Genomic DNA, 20,654 nt, shown 5'->3' with positions numbered 1-20,654 from the left:
ACAAATGACTGCTTAGGCTTTACATTATGATCCACCAACACGATCCTTAAATTTCCTCACTTAAGAGACATGACAGGGAAAAGGAAACTGATGTGAAAACTAGAAATTGCTTTTAGCAGATTCAGTCACTTCAATTCTCATTTAGCTTTATTATGAGATTCTATCAAGTAGCTGAAATGAGAGCATTTTCTTCCAGAGAACCATTACTTTATAAAATATTGACTTGGGTGATCTATACCCAGAAATATAAGATCTATTCAATTCTCCTAAGTGCAGTTCAAGCAGTGCCCTTTCTAAGAGGTAACACTAAGCGTAATAAATGGATGCTACCCCTGCTTAACTAAATAAATGGTTTCAATTGTCAATATCAATGCAAAAACATTCTAAAATTTTCTTGCTGAGAGTATCTTATTTATACACATTAGCCCCAGTTCTAATGTTGAACTATGACAGATCCCGTGCTAAAACCAATCCGACGTTCAGTAGTGTGTTCTTCCGGGAAGATAGACTTGTGTTATTCTTTTCTTTATGAAATAGGAAGCTCCCCTAATGCATTTAAAATTGGACTGTATTAGCATAGCCTCAGAATTCTTATACTGAAATTTTTGTGAAGTGTATATAGCAAATACAAAATAATTACAGTGGAGTCTTATCTTATGCAGGAGTCAGGCCCTTAAGTGTGCTCATAACAGTTTGGTGTAGACATAAATTAACTTTGGGAATTTCTTAAATCATGCATGCAGTGTAACCCCAAAGTGGTTGTCTCTGGTCTTTGATGACATGAATGTTGAAATTCAGAATCCCATTCTCTCGTACTTTCAGAGCTAGAAGAGAGGAGCTGAGAAGAACTGACAAGAGCAGGTTGAGTGGCCCATATATGCCCAGGGGAGGGGATTTAGAAGAAAAGAATGAGATGGCGGCCCTCCAGCGTTCAGTCTGGTGGGAAAGACAGACAAGCCAAGAAATCCTTATAGCAAGGTAAGTGTTGTAGGGGAGTTTTACGGTCAGTCTGGATCACGGACCCACATCAGAGTGAGTTCCGAACTTTGCTGGAGCTGAGACTGAGGCAGAGAAGGGGAGACCAGCTAGGGAAGACATCTGAGGGGAGGTGCTGGCATGGCAACCACATTTTAGAAGGTGGCATAAACGTGACTGTGTGCGATATGTGTGAAAGTGCAAAAAGGGCGAGGTTGTTCTCACTACCAGAGCACAGTGTGCTTCAGGAGAGGGGCCACACATCCAGGAAGAAGCACATAGGATCCGTGGCAAAAAAAGGTTTGGATGCAATGCCAAGGAATCCTAACTTTATTATAAAAATAATAGGTAGTCATTAAAGGATACTAAGCAGAAAAATGAAGTAACTAGATATGCATGTTAGGAAGTTTACTCTGATTGATCAGATTTGGTGTTTATGATCATTTCTGCAAAGCTCTCAATATTAGAAACTTGATCAGGAACTTTACCCTTAATATATCTCCCCCAAATAAAGATGGCTTCCCATGGAACTCTGCATTTTTCTGGCTTTCCTTCCTTGAGCCATTGTAACTCTTGGAACTTTCTCTTTGAATACAAGAAATCAATGGAAAAATAATTTAATAGCAACTATCTATCTACTTCTTTTCATTCATTTATTTCCCACAGCCAGCTTTTAAGTAAATCTCTACAGAGAAAATGCTACCATGGATTGCCAACGTGCACCCTAAATGCAAAAGATAACTAATGATGAAGCAATGAAAAATAAGCCCAAATCTCTAGTCATTGGAGCAATATTTCTATTATATGACATGATTTTATTAGTCCATACCGAGGAAATGCAGAATCAAAGCCAGTTTATAAAGGAACCAGTTTGAAGGACAGGAGTCATGAATAATTATTCCATTTGCCCAGAGACCATACAAAACGATAGCCTGTATGTCCGTATTTGTTTCTCACGTAAATGGGTGTCATCTCTAAACTGGACATACTTTGGGATACGATCCAAAATCCGATTCAGAGTTCAAACACACCGTCATTTATTTCTCTGTTAATCGGCTATGGAGTGTAGTGCAGTAGTCAAGAGCTAAAGCCAGAGGCTGCAGATTTCAGGTCTGCCTCACTCCAGCTGTGTGATCTTGGGTACGTTCTTGACTTTTGTTGAGCCTTCATTTCCTCGTCCATAAAAAGGGATAATGGTAATACGATTTACCATTACCAATTACCTTTACAGGGTCATTGTGAGGGTTAAGTTAGTCAATAGATACAGAGTACCTAGAACAATGCCTTTCTTATAATAAACATTATAAATGTATTTATTCTTGTTGTTAGTATTATCTTTTACTTCTGATCTGGACAACTAATACTGTCTACTTTTTTCAAAAACCTAAAAAACTATTTTTAAATTACAGAAAAATTGTCTATGTATCTATTTGCATAATTATTTTCCTTAAAATCAAACAAGGCAATGCACTTGGACGTAAATATAATAGATTTTGCCAGGACACATCTCGGGAAAAACTAGTAGTTGGCCATATTCAGTGATCTCTGATGAGATGAGTTTGGAATCAACAATATTTGAAAATAACTACAACATCCTTGGGTGTACATTAAAGCAGATTTTTAATGGAAATAGTTTCCTGGGGACCTATACTGGCAGACAATGATAGCATTTTAGGATTATGGGCACAAGCCCTGAAGTCTGATAGCCAAGTGAACACAAAGAATAGAGGAGTTTCTTTTTCTGAATTTTTATTTTTCTAAGCTACATTAAGGCCATCACCGTATAGGTGGAAAATATTGTCACCTGCTTGACTACAATATTCTTTTCCTTTCTTGGTGATTATCGAGTATATGTATAATCATGTCTAAAATTTATGTTATGACTATTTCATATAATTATATAAATATTAATAATTACATTAATTTATGTTATGTCTAGACCTCAGTTCCCCTTATTTTTTAACTTGCACACATTTTTGGTTTTTTATTTATTTATTTATTTTTTATTTTATTTATTTTTTCAATATATGAAATTTATTGTCAAATTGGTTTCCATACAGCACCCAGTGCTCATCCCAAAAGATGCCCTCTTCAATACTCATCACCCTCCCCTCCCCTCCCTCCCACCCCCCATCAACCCTCAGTTTGTTCTCAGTTTTTAAGAGTCTCTTATGTTTGGCTCTCTCCCACTCTAATCTCTTTTTTTTTTTTCCTTCCCCTCCCCCATGGGTTTCTGTTAAGTTTCTCAGGATCCACATAAGAGTGAAAACATATGGTATCTGTCTTTCTCTGTATAGCTTATTTCACTTAGCATAACACTCTCCAGTTCCATCCATGTTGCTACAAAGGGCCATATTTCATTCTTTCTCATTGCCACGTAGTACTCCATTGTGTATATAAACCACAATTTCTTTATCCATTCGTCAGTTGATGGACATTTAGGATCTTTCCATAATTTGGCTATTGTTGAGAGTGCTGCTATAAACATTGGGGTACAAGTGCCCCTATGCATCAGTACTCCTGTATCCCTTGGGTAAATTCCTAGCAGTGCTATTGCTGGGTCATAGGGTAGGTCTATTTTTAATTTTTTGAGGAACCTCCACACTGTTTTCCAGAGTGGCTGCACCAGTTTGCATTCCCACCAACAGTGCAAGAGGGTTCCCGTTTCTCCACATCCTCTCCAGCATCTATAGTCTCCTGATTTGTTCATTTTGGCCACTCTGACTGGCGTGAGGTGATATCTGAGTGTGGTTTTGATTTGTATTTCCCTGATGAGGAGCGATGTTGAGCATCTTTTCATGTGCCTGTTGGCCATCTGGATGTCTTCTTTAGAGAAGTGTCTATTCACGTTTTCTGCCCATTTCTTCACTGGATTATTTGTTTTTGGGGTGTGGAGTTTGGTGAGCTCTTCATATATTTTGGATACTAGCCCTTTAATATTCACTTATTTTTAAACCATATACACTTACACACAGAATTGAACTTTGAACTGCTAGATTTATGTACACGGTAAGCATTCACAAAGACAGAACTTTATTTTTTTTAATATGAAATTTATTGTCAAATTGGTTTCCATACAGCACCCAGTGCTCATCCCAACAGGTGCCCTCCTCAATGCCCATCACCCACTTCGCCCTCCCTCTCACCCCCCATCAACCCTCAGTTTATTCTCAGTTTTTAAGAGTCTCTTACAGTTTGGCTCCCTCCCTCTCTAACTTTTTTTTTTTCCTTCTCCACCCCCATGGTCTTAAGTTTCTCAGGATCCACATAAGAGTGAAAATATATGGTTTCTGTCTTTTTCTGCATGACTTATTTCACTTAGCATAACACTATCCAGTTCCATCCATGTTGCTACAAAAAGCCTTATTTCATTCTTTCTCATTGCCAAGTAGTATTCCATTGTGTATATGAACCACAATTTCTTTATCCATTCATCAGTTGATGGACATTTAGGCTCTTTCCATAATTTGGCTATTGTTGAAAGCACTGCTATAAACATTGGGGCACAATTGCTGCTATGCATCAGCACTCCCACAAAGGCAGAACTTTAAAAAGAATGAGTTCAAATATTTATTAAAGAGCTGTATTAGTTCCCTTATAACAACATTACTGAAAAAACAAATTTGTTCTCTTACAGTTCTGGAGGTCACAGGTCTAAAATCAAGACACGGACCTCCAGTTATGGAATCAGTAAGTCACGGGAACAAAAGGCAGAGCATAAGGAATACCGTCAATGACGTCAATGATGTTGTATTGGCGGTGTAATGGGACAGATAGCAGCTACACGTTGCGTTGAACATCGCATAGTGTATAAACTTGTCAAATCACTCAGTTGTACACCTAAAGCTAACGTAACACTGTGTGCCAATTATACTAAAAAAATTTTTTTTTATTAAAGACATCTTTAGGGGCACATTATTCAGCCTACCACAAGGTCTTACGTTGTGGAAAATCTCCTGCGTCGCATGAACGTTACTTTAGAGATAACCAATGTGGACATCCCCTGAAGGGTCAAGCCCAGGGATATTCAGCAAAAAGTCCTCCTGAACCATCTTATTTCAGGCTGGCAAATCCTGACAGATTCTGAATACATTTTATTGCTCTTATAACTTGTTCATACTCAGAAAAAGAGCAGCGGACGCCAGAAGGGAGGATCAGTTCTCTTTGAATCCTTTCCTGGTGTTACCATGTGAGAACTGATACACAAATCTGTGTGGCCTGGATCTCTGAGCACAGGATGGCTCAACTGAAATCCTGGAGCAACAGACGTGGGAGAGCAGATCTTGTCCCTTGTTGGTCATTATCTTTCATGGTTCCCCATCTCCTTCTGGACTACATTCAAGGCCTTCTGCACTGCCCACAGGACTTTCCAGATCTGACCCACATTTATCTGTCAACCTCTCCCCAAGCACCCCCTAGTGGTACGTTAGATGCTTAGTACTACCAGAGTCCATTTAAGCTGTCCAGTCAATCCCACGTGCTCGCTGAAACTCTCATGCTTGCACACGCCTTGTTCATTCTGTTCACCATCTGGCAAATTAGCCTGTCTCCAAACAAACTCCTCCTTTAAGGAAATCGTCCTACCTCACGGCCTTACTGAAGAAACATCTCCCTCAGATTATGGGTTCTCCTCTTTACCCTCTTTATAATGTTAGTGATTCTGTAATTATTGTAGTGGGGACAGGTTACACAATTTGTGGGGCTCACTGCACGATGAAAATGTGGCATCCCCCATTTAAAAATTAAGAATTTCAAGACAGCAGAGCATTAAACCAAGCTTAGGGCACTTCTAAGCCCAGGGCTGTGTGCAACTACCACGGTCGCACATCCATGAAGCCAGCCCTTGACCCTAGTGTGTGTCTGATAAGGACATTGAGCTCAGAAACTCATCTGTAATCCACATGTTCCCTGATGCTTGTTCAGTGCCCCCCACACAAAGGCACACAAAAATAATGGTTGAATAAATGCATAAATGAATGAATGAGCAATGTTGAAGATAGTTTTTATTTTACAGAAGATTGTATATATTTGTTTCCTATACAATGGGATGTCAGAGCAAATTGTCACAAACTTGGTGGCTTAAAACAACAGAGATTTACTCTGTCATAGTTCTGGAGGCTATAAGTCTGAAATCAAGGTGTCAGCAGGGCCATGTTCCCTTTGAAGTCTCTAAGGAAGAATCCTTCCTCTTCTCCTCGCTTCTGACAGCTCCCGCAATCCTTGGGGTTCCTTGGCTTATAGCCCCTTCCCTCCACTCTTTGACTCCATCGTCACAAGAACTTCTCCCTTCTGTGTTCATCTCGTGTGTCTTTTTCTCTCCTTAGAAAGACACCAGTCATTGGATTGAGCGCCCACCCTCGTCCACTGTGACCTCACCTTAACTCATTACATCTGCTAAGACCCTATTTCCAAATAAGGTTACCTTCTGAGATTCCAGGTGGATGTGAATTTGAGGGGGAAGACACTATTCAAACCACTACATTTGTTTCTGGGACATTCTTCAGAACGCCTCAAGAGTATTTTTTGATGATAACGTCTTTAACAGTTCCTAGGATTTGTAACTTAATTGTATTTGCCAAAGTATAATCTGGAGAACTAAAAGACATTTGGATGTGGTCATATAACCAATATCAATTATGGTTGAAGCATCCTGGAACGTGAAGGGAGCAAAAAAACCCAAAAAACAAGAACAAACAACAACAACAACAAGAATAGGAAAATGCCCAAATTTTCATAAGGAAGATAAGGAGAAATCCAGGAACTGCTAAGTTTCCTGCCAACTCTGTGTGTATGTAAATGGCTGGGAGCTAGTTGGTTGGAATTTCCTGTACAGTCCCTGTTCCCTGGGGATGGCTAGGTGGTTAGAATGCCCTTGGGCTCAGCAGTTTGCATGTTGTTTATCAAGGGTTAGGAACAGTGTATTACCTTGCATGTGATAAGTAGATAAGATCTGAGAGAAGCCTTTTGAAGGTTTTAATTAAATTCACATTTAGTGGCTTCTTGCTGAATGTTCATGGTTTCATTAATTGTTCAAACTATCAACAGAAGCATGAGGGTTTAAGTACCCCCCCCCCCACCTGCTTTATTGGGGTATTAAAAGTTGACGAAAATGTAATATATTTAAAGTGTAGAATGTGATGATTTGATATACATATATATTATACACATATACATATGTACAATAATCAAGTTAGTTAACACATCCATCACATCACGGTTACCTTTTTTTTTTTTTTCCTTGGGTGGGAATGCTTAAGATCTGCTCCCTTAGCTATTTTCAAATATATAAAACAGTATTATTAACTCTAGTCACCATGCCTTACATCAGATGCTCAGAACTTGTTCATCTTCTATAACTGAAAGCTTGTACCCTTTGACCAACATCTCCCACTTCCCCCAACCCCTAGCCCCTGTCAGCCACCATTCCATTCTGTGTTTCTATGAGGTCAACCTGTTTGTTTGCTTAGATTCCACCTGTGAGATCATACAGTATATGACTTTATCTGGCTTATTTCACTTAGCATAATGCCCTCCAGGTTCATCCATGTTGTTGCCAATGGCAGGATTTTCTTTCTTTTTTACGGCAGAATAATATTCCTATATATATTTACATAATATCATATATAATACAAAAATATATAATATAGTAGGTATATTATAGATGATATATTTATATGATATATACATTATATAAATATATCTTTTCTTTACCATTCAGTTGTCGATGGACACTTAGATTGCTTCTATATCTTGCCTATTGTGAATAATGCTATAATGAACATGAAGAACAGATAATCTCTTCTAGATAGTGAATTCATTTCCCTAGGATAAATACCCAAAAGTGGGGAGGGCTGGATCATATTGTAGTTCTATTTTTAATTTTTTTAATGTTTATTTTTTGAGAGAGAGAGAGAGAGAGAGAGAGAGAGAGAGAGACACCAAGCACAAGCAAGGGAGGGGCAGACAGAGAGGGAGGCACAGAATCTGAAGCAGGCTCCAGGCTCTGAGCTGTCAGCACAGAGCCCAATCCAATGCAGGGCTCACACCCACAAACTGTGAGATCATGACCTGAGCTGAAGTCGGACACTCAACCGACTGAGCCACCCAGGCGCCCCAGTTCTATTTTTAATTTTTGAGGAGCCCCCATCCTGTTTTCCATAATGGCTGCGCCAATTTACATTCCCACCAACAGTGCACGAGGGTTCCCTTTTCTCCACACCCTCCCCAACACTTGTTACCTCTTTTCTTTATGATAATAGACATCTTACCAGATGTGAGGTGATACCTGATTTGCATCTCCCTGATGATAAGTGATGTTGAGCATCTTTCACAGAGCTGTTGGCCATTTGTAGGTCTTCTTTGGAAAAATGTCTCTTTGGATCCTTGGCCCATTTTTAAACCAGATTATTTGGTTTTGGTTTTGCTATTAAGTGTTCTTTATATATTTTGGATATTAATCCCTTATTGGATATACAGTTTGCAAATATTTTCTTCCATTCCATAGGCTGCCCTTTCACTTTGCTTCCTTTGCTGTCCAGAAGCACGTTAGGTTTTTGTTTTTGTTTTTGTTTTTGTTTTTTGGTTGTTGTTTTTGCTTTTGTTGTCTGTGCTTTTGGTGTCAGATCCAAAAAATCATTACCAAGACCAATGTCAAGGAGCTTTTTCCTCTGTTTCCTTCTAGGAGTGTTAAAGTTTCAGGTCTTACATTTGAGTCTTTAATCCATCCTGAGTTGATGTGTGTGTGTGGTGTCAGATAAGCATCCATTTCATTCCTTTCCTGTGGCCATCCAGTTTTCCCAACACCATTTGGTGAAGAGACTATCCTTTCCCCATTGAGTAGTTTTGGTGCTTTCCTTGAAAATTCGTTGACCTTATGTGTGTGGATTTAAGATTTTCTCAGTGCATTTCCTGCTGAAGAAAGAGGCAAGTGTGATTAGGTAATAAGAAGAATCATGTTTAACACTCATTTGCTAGTAAAACAAAGCCAGTAGAGTTTTTCCTGCTCTGCAGGTACTGGGCTAGGCCCCTTGTCTCTCCTGCCTTTAACAGAAGTAGTGGAGATGGAGAGTATTTCCATTTAAAGTGTAGAGGCACCACCTAGAGTGCTTCTGTGGGCTGTCCTGGGCCACTGTTGGCACGTTTCCTACTGTTTACCTAGGCTGGCTCCAAACACCTGAATGTTCTCCACGTGCAGTTACCAGACACTGCAGCCTGTGGTTTTCTTGGTAGGGAGCTTATGACTCTCTTCCTCTCCCTCAAGACTCTTTCCCCTGAGTAGGGCTGTAGAGTGAAACCACTTTGCTGGGAAGCAAAGAGGGAAGCAGGTTTACAGCCTAGAACAGCCTCTGGGTTTTGTCTGGGCACGTGGGAAGGCAGAAAACCTCCTGAAAAAGTCCCTGACCCTTCCAAGTGTGGTGGGGACCCCAAGAAGCCTCGCAGATGCACACAAGGGTAGTCACAGCCAACCCAGACCTCCCATTTCCCCATACTTGAGCATCAGCATAATCTTGAAATCATGTCAGAATTCGAGGTGTTGGGAGGGTCTCCAAGACCGTGGCCCAACCCTCCGTGGGGAGAACCCCAGGAATGAGCTTAATTTCCTATCAGCTGGGAGGAAGAGAACCTTAAAATGAAGTCGAATTATAGATAATAATTATTGGACACTGCCTGTCCCAAATGTAGTGGCTAAATGTCCGGAGCCTCTCACGGCCAAGAGGAGTGAACTCTGTTGGCAGCCTGCACCCTGAACATACCCCAAAACATGCCACAGGGGCCCAGAGCTGAGAAGGAGAACAATGTAAGCTCAGGCTTTTCTCCAAGCAAACCCAGAGCATTGCCAGAACACCAGCAGCAGATCCAGGTCTTGTGGGGCCTGGAGCTTAGAAATTCGTGGCTGTCTTGGGACGCCAGGGTGACTCAGTTGATTAAGCGTCTGACTTCAACTCAGGTCATGATCTCATGGTCCATAATTTCTAGCCCCATGTTGGGCTCTATGCTGACAGCTCAGAGCCTGGAGCCTGCTTCAGATTCTGTGTCTCCCTCCTCTCTACCCCTCCCCTGCTCGTGCTCTGTCTCTCTCTGTCTCTCAAAAATGAATAGACGTTAAAAAAAAAAAAAAAAATTTGTGACCATCTTTAAAGGATCAAAAAGTATAAACTACCAGCTATAAAATAAATAGGTCATACAGATGTAATGTACAGCATGGTGGCTACAGCTAATATTGCTGTGCCGCAAATTTGAAAGTTCCTGAGAGTAGATCTTAAAAGTTCTCATCACAAGAAAAAACAACTTGTAACTATGTATGATGATGGATGTTACCTAGACTTAGATCACTTAGTGGTGATCATTCCATACTATATACAAGTATCGAATCATTGTATTGTACTCCTGAAACTAATATAATGTTATATGTCAGTTATACCTCAAACAGTGAAAAAAAGACCACAAAATTACAAGTATAAAAATAGGAACAAAGCAAATATTTAGAGGCACCTGGGTGCCCCAGTCAGTTGAGCATCAGACTCTTGATTTTGACTCAGGTCTGATCCCAGGGTCATGGGATTAAGCCCTGCGTCGGGCTCCGTGCTGACAGCGTGGATGGGGTTCTCTCTCTCCTTCCTTCTCTGCCCCTGCCCCCTTCTCTGTCTCTCAAAATAAATAAGTAAACTTTAAAAAAAAGATTCTCTCTCCATCTGTCTCTCCCCCCACTCTAAAATAAAATTAAAAAAAAATTAAAAAGCAAATATTTCAATTAGTTATTTAGAAAAAGAAAAGAAATCCCATATTGCTAACTTAAAAAAAAAAAAGGTTTACTTATTTTGAGAGAGAGAGAACGCACGCGAGGCATGAGTAAGGGAGGGGCAGAGAGAGAGAGGAAGAGAGAGAATCCCAGGTGGACTCCATGCTGTCAGTGCAGAGACCAATTTGGGGCTCGATCTCACAAACCATGAGATCATGATCTGAGCCGAAACCAAGAGTCTGACGCTTAACCCACTGAGCCACCCAGGCGCTCTGACAGTTGTTTCTATTATCAGTGGTTGGAATGTATAAAATATGCAACTTCACAGACATTCTTGCTGTTTTTATTATTGCCACTAGTTTGTGGCCTACAAACATAAGAATTCTTGTAAATTCAAGTGTGTGTGTTGCCATCTAATTTTTTAATTTAAAAAGTATACATTTTATTAATGTAGAGAATAGTGAAAAAACAGGATTTTAATTCTTTGCATCTTTGGGACATTAAGAGCAAGTAGCAAATTACTGTCTCCCTTGGGCTTACGCGGAAGAAACAAAGTCGTGTTGGTATCTTTTAAATGTTTTTATGTGAAAAGTGTGTTTTCATGTAACTTTATATGAAAATCTTATAATTTTTCTGGCTTAAACTGCATTGATGTAGGTGGCATAAGGGAGCGTGACTCTGGCTTTTTCTTTTCTTATTTAGGTTTTTGGAAAATCCTCAGCCACCAACCACTTGGTTTTAAAACCTTTTGATCAAAAAATCAAATCGTATTGTCAGAGAAATTAGCCATTTGTCATTTTTTTTTAAATTTTTAAAATTTTTTTTTTTTTTGAAGGAGAGAGAGACAGAGCATGAGCAGGGGAGGAGCAGAGAGAGAGGGAGACACAGAATTCGAAGCAGACTCCAGGCCCTGAGCTGTCAGCACAGAGCCCCATGCGGGGCTTGAACCCACGAACCGTGAGATCATGACCTGAGCCGAAGTCGGACGCTCAGCCGACAGAGCCGCCCAGGCGCCCCAGCCATTTGTCATTTTTAAGATGAACGACTTGAGTGACAGGAGATTCTTTCGGAAACTCACAGGGGGGCCAAAGTGAGACCTCAGCATCAGGTAAGTGCTCACCTGCCTGCTGTGGGTACTGACTGGGCTACCCACATTGGCTGGCCGGTCTGGCTTCTTTTTCTTTTCCTTCTCACTCTGGGTTCTGTGTTCTTATCCTACAGGAGGTTTCTTCTTGGGGGATATTCATGCTCTTGCTCTATTCTGCCAAAAGGAGATCTAAACAAGAGACGTTGGATACTCCTGAGGTTGGATGATGAATGTATAATGACTAAGACGTGGAGGCTACAACACAGGCCTGTAGCAAGACTCTTGTTTTGATATCCCATTCACGCAGTTTAGTGAGTGCTGTGTGTTTTTAAATTGCGAGCACGTGTCTTGGTTGAACTTGGGTTGAATGTGATGTTTCACCAAATATCCTACTCTCGGGGAGCCTGGCTGGCTCAGTCGGTACAGCATATGAGTCTTGATCTTGGGGTCATGAGTTTAAGGCCCATGTCGGGTGTAGAGCATGCTTAAAAATATATATACCCTATTCCCAAGTTCTTTTCTAAGGTATGGCATGTTTATAATGAAAATGCTATGTTATCTAGCATATTCCTAACAGAATACTAACCAGGCATTGTTGAAAACTGAATCCTCCATTTAAAATTGTACATGCCAGGGATGCATGTGGGTGGCTGAGTCGGGTAAGCATCCAACTCTTGACTTTCACTCCGGTCGTGATCTCACGGTCGTGAGAGTGAGCCCCATGTTGGCTTCTACAGTGGGCATAGAGCCTGCTTGTGATTCTCTCTCTTCCTCTCCCTCTGCCTCTCCCCCACTCACAGGTACTCTCTCTCTCTCTGTCTCCCTCTCTCTCTCTCTCTCAAAAACAAAAACAAACAAACAAACAAACAAACAAAATATATATATATGCCTGAAGCTTAGAAGAAACTTCCTGCACACTAGCTGCTGACACCTTACTTTTGAAACTTGGTTTCTCCTCTGTGACTCATATCCTTCCAGTGCCCGCCATCAGAGAACATGCTCACATCACCACGGGACACCTGGTCCTGTACTTCCGTGTCAGGATGCTGGGCGAAGCAGTGGCTAGCCATAGAAGTATCTCCAGCAGCTATTCCTAAACCTGAACACTGGCAAGAACTGAACTGCACACAGAAGAGACTGCAATCCCACAAATGTATCCCACTACACCACACGAAGCGCATTCCAGCTTAACTTCACCTACTGAGTCCCCGAAATGCCGGCATCCACGCCTTATGGGAGGGGAAGGTGGCATGGAGCGACACAGTGATCTTAACCGTTTGTGGTGAAGTCCTCTTACTTTTGCAAATTCCACAAAAACGCCCGACCCTGTGAAATCACTGTCAAAGGCTTCATCCATTGGAAAGAGCCAATGCACCTGATAGGGCCTGAAGCTTAAGCTTTCTCACCATCACCGTAAATCTGCTTCTCAGAACAGGAAAGGGACTCAAAGGCTAATGCTGTCCAAAGGTTAATTCTTCTGTAGATGGAGCCACCACTCCTTAATCCAGCGGGGTGCGATGGTTACACGTTTAGTCATCTGAACGCAGAACAAACTGACTCTGGAAAGTCACTTCTGTACTAACAGTTATTTACCGTGCGCCCCCTTGCCTAGGCACCGTGCCGAGCCAGAGAGAGTGGATCCCGGCTCCTGAAGGCGTCGTTGTTGGTAAAGTGGGCCTCTGTACCCTGCGTCATGCACCACATGTGAGAAATGAACAGTTTAATGGCACACTAACGGAGGCAGAAGTTCCTTCAGATTAGAGGGAGCGGTAGGGACAGGGAGGCAGGATGGTGGGGGAAGGTAGGAGGCAGTGATGCCCAAGCAGAGTTTAAGAATAAGGAGGGGCGGGGCGCCTGGGTGACTCAGCGCCTGATTCTTGGTTTCAGCTCAGGTCATGAACTCACCGTTCGTTAGTTCGAGTCCTGCGTCCGGCTCTGAGCTGACAATGTGGAACCTGCTTGGGATTCTCTCTGTCTCTCTCTGCCCCACCTCTGTCTCCCTCTCTCTCATTCTCAAAATAAATAAATAAAAATTTATAATAATAAAGAAAAAAAGAATAAGGGGGGTTTAAGTGGAGAGGACGGATAGCAATGCCCTTCTACCTTTTCTCTGGGCTGTGATAGGTCAACTCCTGTAGTGATTTCCTAAAGCCTAAAGGCAAATGGACCAACCAGGTGAGTGAAAAGTATCCAGTGGGCACAAGGAAGATGGAGAGTGTGTGCACAGAGGCCTCACTACAGCCAGACAAAGGAAGTGATGAAATCCCCAAGCCCTCCCTTTGGAAATGTCACCAGTCTCTTTGCCCACGAAGCACCCTCTGGTGGAGATACCTTGGAATCCGAACTATAGAAATGATCCCTGAAAGTATAGTCTTTGATACCTTGTAATACAAATACACTCAGACTGAGCCTCTGGAAAAAGCCCCAGGCTTTTAACCTGCACTTCTCTAAGCTCTAGTAGCTGTGTGTTTTACTTCGAAATCTTGGAAAAGAGCTAAAGTGCTAACATAGTATGTACTTTATTACGTGTAGGCACATACAGAAATTAAACATAGGAGACGCAAAAAAAATGAAAGGAGAAAAATTTAGTATTTCCCCTCCTTACCCACTAGACCATCTCGCATACTCACGTTGCATCATTTTAGACACCTCTGAACACTGGTGTTGTCAAATTGTGCTTACTTGATAGCAGTGCGGGGTAATGGTTAAAAATGTAGACTCAGGAGTCAGCTGGCCTGGGTACGAAGCCTGGCTGCACCACTTCCTAGCTGTGTAACAACTTTAGTAGCCTCTTTTAAAGAACATGAATGATAAAAAACCAGCTCTTGGAAAAGTTCATTACTATACAACACTGAAATTAGTGCCTGGCACCCGATAAGCGCTTTGTAAATGTTACTTATTATTTTTCTCAGTGTCACTATTAAAAATACCTTTAAATCTGGGGTGACTGGCTGGCTTAGTTAGTGGTACATGTGACTCTTGATCTTGGGGTCCTGAGTTCGAGCCCCATGTTCGGCATGGACCCTACTTTAAAAAATACTTTTAAATCTTTTTTTTTTTTAATTGTCCTTTAAAAATTTAAAAATCCCAGGTGGGAGGAAAAGGCAAGAGAAGTCTGGAAGGACTTCCTGTAAAAGATGTTCCTAGTTAAATTCGAATTTTCAGAGTTTGCAGAGTGAAGATGAAGGCAACAAGAGTCAGCTCAGCCCTTTCTTAGCTGAACTATGTTATTAAAACTTCTTCATAGATGTTGGGCTTTGCTCTTATGTCTACTTGCCGTCTTTTATCCCAACCCCTGTCCAGAGCCCCTTTGTTGTTTCCAGGGTTTTTGCTCCCCCCCCCCCCCCCCCTTACTGTGTAGAGGAATGTTGCTTCATGGCTGATGTTTGCTCACTCTCCCTTATTTGTCCTCGGTCAACCCCACAATCAAAAAGTAAAGCCAGTCCACTTCCCAGCCTCCCCAGCCATCAGGGGTGGCCTTGGGACCCCTTTCTGTCCCAGAGGGGTAGTGGAAGTCCATGGGGCAGACGCTTCTCTTTGCTCTGCCCTATTCTTCCTGCCTTGGTTTGCACACAAAGCCTAAAAGCGTAGTGGCCATATTGACACCTCAAGGATAAAAGGGTCACGCTAAGGCTGAGGAGGAGGCTGGTTTACTGCCGAGTTCCCTGAAGGCTACACAAGCCTTGGACTTCCTTTTATATGAAAAAATACGTATCTCCTCACCCACTGTTGAGCTGCTGTTCCTTGGAGGTTTTGTTAATTGCTGCCAAACACATTCATGTATCTGGATTGGCCATGTCGTAAGGTCAATAGAGCTGAATGAAGAAAGGCCCGTTGGAGAAGGGTAGGCCCCTGAGGGTGTCCAAACCGTGAGAAACCCAAGAACTTTGCTCAGAGTTGCAACTACTGTGGTGCTGGTTGTTGCTGCCATCTAGTGGCAACAACTTGGAACTAAAACGCTCACCTGGGCCACGGACTGTTTTTCCGCAGATCCTTCTTCTTTCCTTCCATCATTCGTTCATTCATCCATGCACTCACAAACTCACATGTTCATTCTACAGATATTTTATGAGAATGTACTGTATGTGGCGGGTCCTCATAAATACAATAAGGAAATACAATAATGGGGGGAAACCTAGCTCCTTACCCCCCCCCGCCCCCCTTGAAACTTACACAGTGTGGAAAGATAGCCATTAATCAAATCAACATGAAAAATATGACTGGAAAGGGCTCTAAGAGAAGAACATGGTGCTATGAGAATTATTGGTAGGAATTTTCCTTATTGGGGAGATGGATAGGAGGTTAGAGAAGGCTTTCCTGAGGATGTTCTGACTGGCCTCAGGAAGGGAATTTTCTGGGCAGTGAGACCCATCATGAAAGTGAGCTCAGCAAAGGGAGGGAGTGTGTTGAGTACAGAGGAATAAGAGAGGACCATGTGTTTAAATTATTACTTGGTATTAAGCATTCTAGTGGGTTTTTTTAATGTTTATTTCTTTTGAAAGAAAGAGAGAGAGTGCAAGTGGGCTACAGGCAGAGAGAGAATCCCAAGAAGGCTCCGGGCTGTCAGTGCAGAGCCTGACATGGGGCTTGATCTCACGAACCATGCGATCATGACCTGAGTCAAAATCAAGAATAGGATGCTTAACCAACTGAGCCACCCAGGTGCCCTTAGGCATTCTAGTTTTTTGAATTAAGACTATGGTTGTTAAATATAATGATTATAATATAATAATGACCTGATCATAAGCTGAAAAGATACAGGCTAACAGACAACTAGAGAACACTCAACCACCAACAGTGGAACACACATTCTTCTCAAGTGCATGTGGAACATTCTCCAGGATAGACCATATACTATGTCACAAAATAAAGCCTCGATAAATCTAAAAGGCAGGCTTGAAAGTATAGATAGTATGTTCTCTGGCCACAATGGAATGCAATTACTAATGAGTTAAAATGAGAACTTTTTATATTTAAAAATATTGTTGGGGCACCTGGGTGGCTCAGTCAGTTAAGCATCCGATTTTGGCTCAGGTCATGATCTCACGGTTTGTGAGTTTGAGCCACACATTGGGCTTTGTGCTGACAGCTCAGAGCCTGGAGCCTGTTTCAGATTCTGTGTCCCCACCCCCCCTTCTCTGCACCTACCCTGCTCGTGCGCTCTCTCTCTCTCTCTCTCTCTGAAAAATAATAAAATTTAAAAATTTTTAAAAATAAAATAAAACTGTTGCTAAAATTTACTATTTGGGGGGCACCTGGGTGACTTGAGAGCATCCAACTCTTGATTCCAGCTCAGATCATGATCCCAGGGTCATGGGACTGAGCCCTGTGTTGAGCTCCATGCTGGGTGTGAAGCCTGCTTAAGATTCTCTCTCTTCATCTGCTCCTCTCCCCAGCTTGTGCTTCCTCTCTCTCTCTCTCTCAATGAAAAAAACTTGCTATTTTTGAATTTTTACAATTTTAAACATTACAAAGTCTCAAGCTCTGGGTATCATAATATAAATTATTCAAATCCCATTCCCCTAATGGAACATTCAATTATGGTATAATGTACTTTGTAATATGACCGTGTTACTCTTTATAGAATAAAGCAAAGCTTATGAAAAAATTCCTTACCATCTTGGGGCTTTATTTCAAACACCCTGACATAAAATAAAGGGAGTAAAAATAATAGTATGTTACCAGTGAAATAAACAAAGGTGTGCAGTCCACTCAGGAAGCTGTGAGACAAGGTCTAGGGCACTGTCACTGACACGGGGAGAAGGGGATTCTTTGGGGGAACTGTGCGGCAGGTAAAGTCCATTCAAAATGGACGTGGCTTTGTTGTGAGTGCTGAGGGCAAGGGGAGGCATACGTAAAAGAAAAGTCTCAGGTTTGTGACATGAGCAACTAGAGGGACTGGCAGGGGCATTTCATGAGCTAAAGAGGAGTGGGGGGAACACAGGCTGAGTTCAATTTTGGAAGTATTGAATGTGAAGTGTCTGGGAAACATCAAATATGGTGGCAGGGGGGCCGATGAGAGGAGGTAGACAGGTGTACCCCTGGGAAGAAGCATTCAGTGAGGTAGGAGGAAAAGCAGTGGAACGTGTTCTTCAAAATGAAAGACAGGGATGGCTTGATCTCTCCTCCATGCTCACAAAACACTTGAAACTGCAACTCCAATAGCACCTACCTGACGGCATCAGAGGTATTTGGGAGTTTACGTATAACTCAGAATAGAGATCCGTGGAGGGAGGTTAGCAAACAGTTGTTCAAAAATTGCAGAAGTGATGCTAACATGAATGAACAAATGAAGAGGCACCTAGGGGAAGGGAAAGGCATTCCAGGTGCAGCCAGCGAAGTGGAGAACAGAAGGAAGAGAAAAATAAGAACGTGAAAAAAATTATTCCTCTTTATTTCTAGACTCCAGGGTCTATCAAGCCATGGAGGAAAGCTCTTGTGTATACGGCCAGCCCAACACCATTTGGAACCTCCTTCCTTCATGAAAACTGACAGCCCTTAAACAACCGAATGCAGCCTCTCTTATAAGAAGCTGGTCCCTTGGTCTTCCACGTGTTGGCATCTCATCAATAAGAGGTGGTAACAAACTCATCTCCAGCTGGGGTCTCTCAGACAACAACTCTAATGGATATTTTTAATTCATATGGAAATAAATAATTCTGGCCACTTCAGGAAAAGCAGTTTGTGATAAAGTTTGCCTCCTCTCTCTCTCTCGCCTTTTCTGTCCAGTTAACTTCCGTGACCTACTTCTCCTTTACCAAGTAGTTATCCTCTTCTGCATTTGAACCCATGGGTTGTCTACAAGCTTGTTTACTGTCGTCATTGCTGGTTGCTTTTGCTTTGTTGTCATTTTAATGAGTTCACATGGTAGAAGTGGTGGGGAAAGTGAGGTCATGTGCTTGAGGGAAGGTGGATCAAGGTGGCCATGCACAAGTGGGGCTCATTTGTAAAACTTTTTTAAAGGACCATTTCTAACTCTCAAATATTTAGTTTTCAAATCTACCCCCCCCCAATATTTTGTTTACTTCAGATTAAAAGTAGGATATATCTGGGTCAAAGTCTGCACTACATTATCTTAATTATTGTTGCAAGGTGTTAGACTGACTTTGGAACAGAAGGAAAACCTAGAGGAAAAAACACTTTGCAAGATATGACTTTTATCACCTCCCACTACAAATAAAATGAAAGGGAGTTTCCATTTGTATGGAACCCAGAAAACAATGTTTTTGCTGCCTCGGGGATCTTCTAAAGACTTTTGTAAGATATAAAGATAACATTTGTTCATCATATACAATTTGTTACTGGAGAAAAATGTACAAAAGAAAATGGAATCTCTTATAATTATATCACATTTAGGGAATCACCGTTCATATTTTAGAGCCTGCCCTAATAAACTTTTTAAAATACATAAATAATATCATCTAAGGCATAATTGTACATTTTTCAATTTAACACTGCAAAAGGAGTAACTTCCCATGTCATTAATATTTCTTATAATCATGACCATTGTTTACTATTTCCATCTAAAGGATGTAATCATAATCCATTTAACCTTTCATCTGTACATTTAAGTAAAACAGTAAGGAGTCTTAGTTTATAATTCTTTGTTTGGATTTCTAATCATTCTACATTTATGGAATGGATTACTGCTTGAATGGGTACAAACATGTTCAAGTCTCTTGGTGATCAATCATTCTCTTAATTACTATAGTATTTGCCAAGAAATGACTGTGACCAGGAACTATATAAAATACTGGGGATATAGCAGTAATTTTCCAGCATTTCTGGCATGCCCTGGACATAGGCTAAGCCAATTCTGGTGAGCAGAGAAAGCCATTAGACAGACACCTAAGTGCTTTTAGTTAGAAGCCATTGGATTGACATATACAGGAATGGAGAGTCCCAAGAATATATGGGGCACCAAAAGGGTCTTCTACTCTGTCCCACTTAATTTTTTGTCTCCATGGAATCTGAATTTTCAACATAAAGACAAAACTGACAACAACAACTCTGATTGATACTGAATAGGAGTCAAGAAACAAGAAACTGTTTTAGTCATAGCCTTGTGCCTCCCATACAGAGAGACCTGAATTGGGAGTCTTAATGAATGTTAACCTCTCTGGGTCCCAACATCCTGGTATAGAATGGTCGGAGGTAAGTAGAATGAATAGGGCTTATTTACAACTCTTATTTTTCACCATTTGAATTTAGGTGTAGGGGAATTACTCTTTGTCCTCATTAGCTATATCAAAGCATTTCAAGGGGCTATTAATCTACTATCTAACCAGTTCAACTTATTCCATATATCTCTTTTGAGTATCTACTCTTTACTAGCCACTGTTCAGAGCGTTTTATATATATCTATAATCATAGCAATCATCTGAGAAAGTTAACATAAATCCCAGTTCATAGGTGAAGCTTCTGGTTCTGAGAGGTGATATGATTTACTCAGATACTTCTGACTTCCAAACACTGTTTTGTTTTTTTTGTTTTGTTTTGTTTTTATATGCAGGACAGTGAGTTGGTGACGACTATCTTAAGGAAAAGGAATGAGGAAGCTATAGTTGACTCCTCACTCTCAGCAAATACCGTGGCCACTGACACTGACCTGAGAGCAGCATGAGACTATGGAAACCATGCCTTTCTCCAAATCCAGCCCATCATTCCAAGTGCACTTCTCTCTTTGGATTCGTGAGCATAACTGAAGAGAGTGCACGAGGGTTCTAGCGGATATCGACTAATTTTAAGTTTTCGAGCCCAGAGAATTCCTTGTTTTTTTTTTTTTTTAACGTTTATTTATTTTTGAGACAGAGAGAGACAAAGCATGAACGGGGGAGGGTCAGAGAGAGGGAG

At 41.3% G+C, this 20,654-nt stretch overlaps 2 long non-coding RNA genes across 4 annotated transcripts; one reads left to right on the top strand and one right to left on the bottom strand.

Moving 5' to 3' along the window:
- The first annotated feature begins 819 nt into the window (after positions 1–819).
- On the top strand, positions 820–20,290 carry LOC128312771 (uncharacterized). 3 transcript variants are annotated; one of them, XR_008292460.1, is made up of 3 exons: positions 820–978; positions 11,550–11,822; positions 18,204–20,290. It is a non-coding gene; the product is annotated as an uncharacterized LOC128312771 (long non-coding RNA). The 3 variants fall into 3 exon arrangements; XR_008292459.1 differs by lacking the exon at positions 18,204–20,290 and adding an exon at positions 11,936–12,631; XR_008292458.1 differs by lacking the exon at positions 18,204–20,290 and having other exon boundaries at positions 11,550–12,631.
- On the bottom strand, positions 6,047–20,571 carry LOC113600580 (uncharacterized). Its single transcript, XR_008292461.1, has 3 exons — positions 20,410–20,571; positions 8,244–8,883; positions 6,047–6,294 (listed from the first exon to the last, which is right to left on the bottom strand). It is a non-coding gene; the product is annotated as an uncharacterized LOC113600580 (long non-coding RNA).
- Positions 20,572–20,654: the final 83 nt, after the last annotated feature.

Source organism: Acinonyx jubatus, chromosome F2, assembly GCF_027475565.1.
Source record: "Acinonyx jubatus isolate Ajub_Pintada_27869175 chromosome F2, VMU_Ajub_asm_v1.0, whole genome shotgun sequence".
Lineage (NCBI taxonomy): Eukaryota > Metazoa > Chordata > Mammalia > Carnivora > Felidae > Acinonyx > Acinonyx jubatus.
This window is presented reverse-complemented; position numbering and strand designations above follow the sequence as displayed.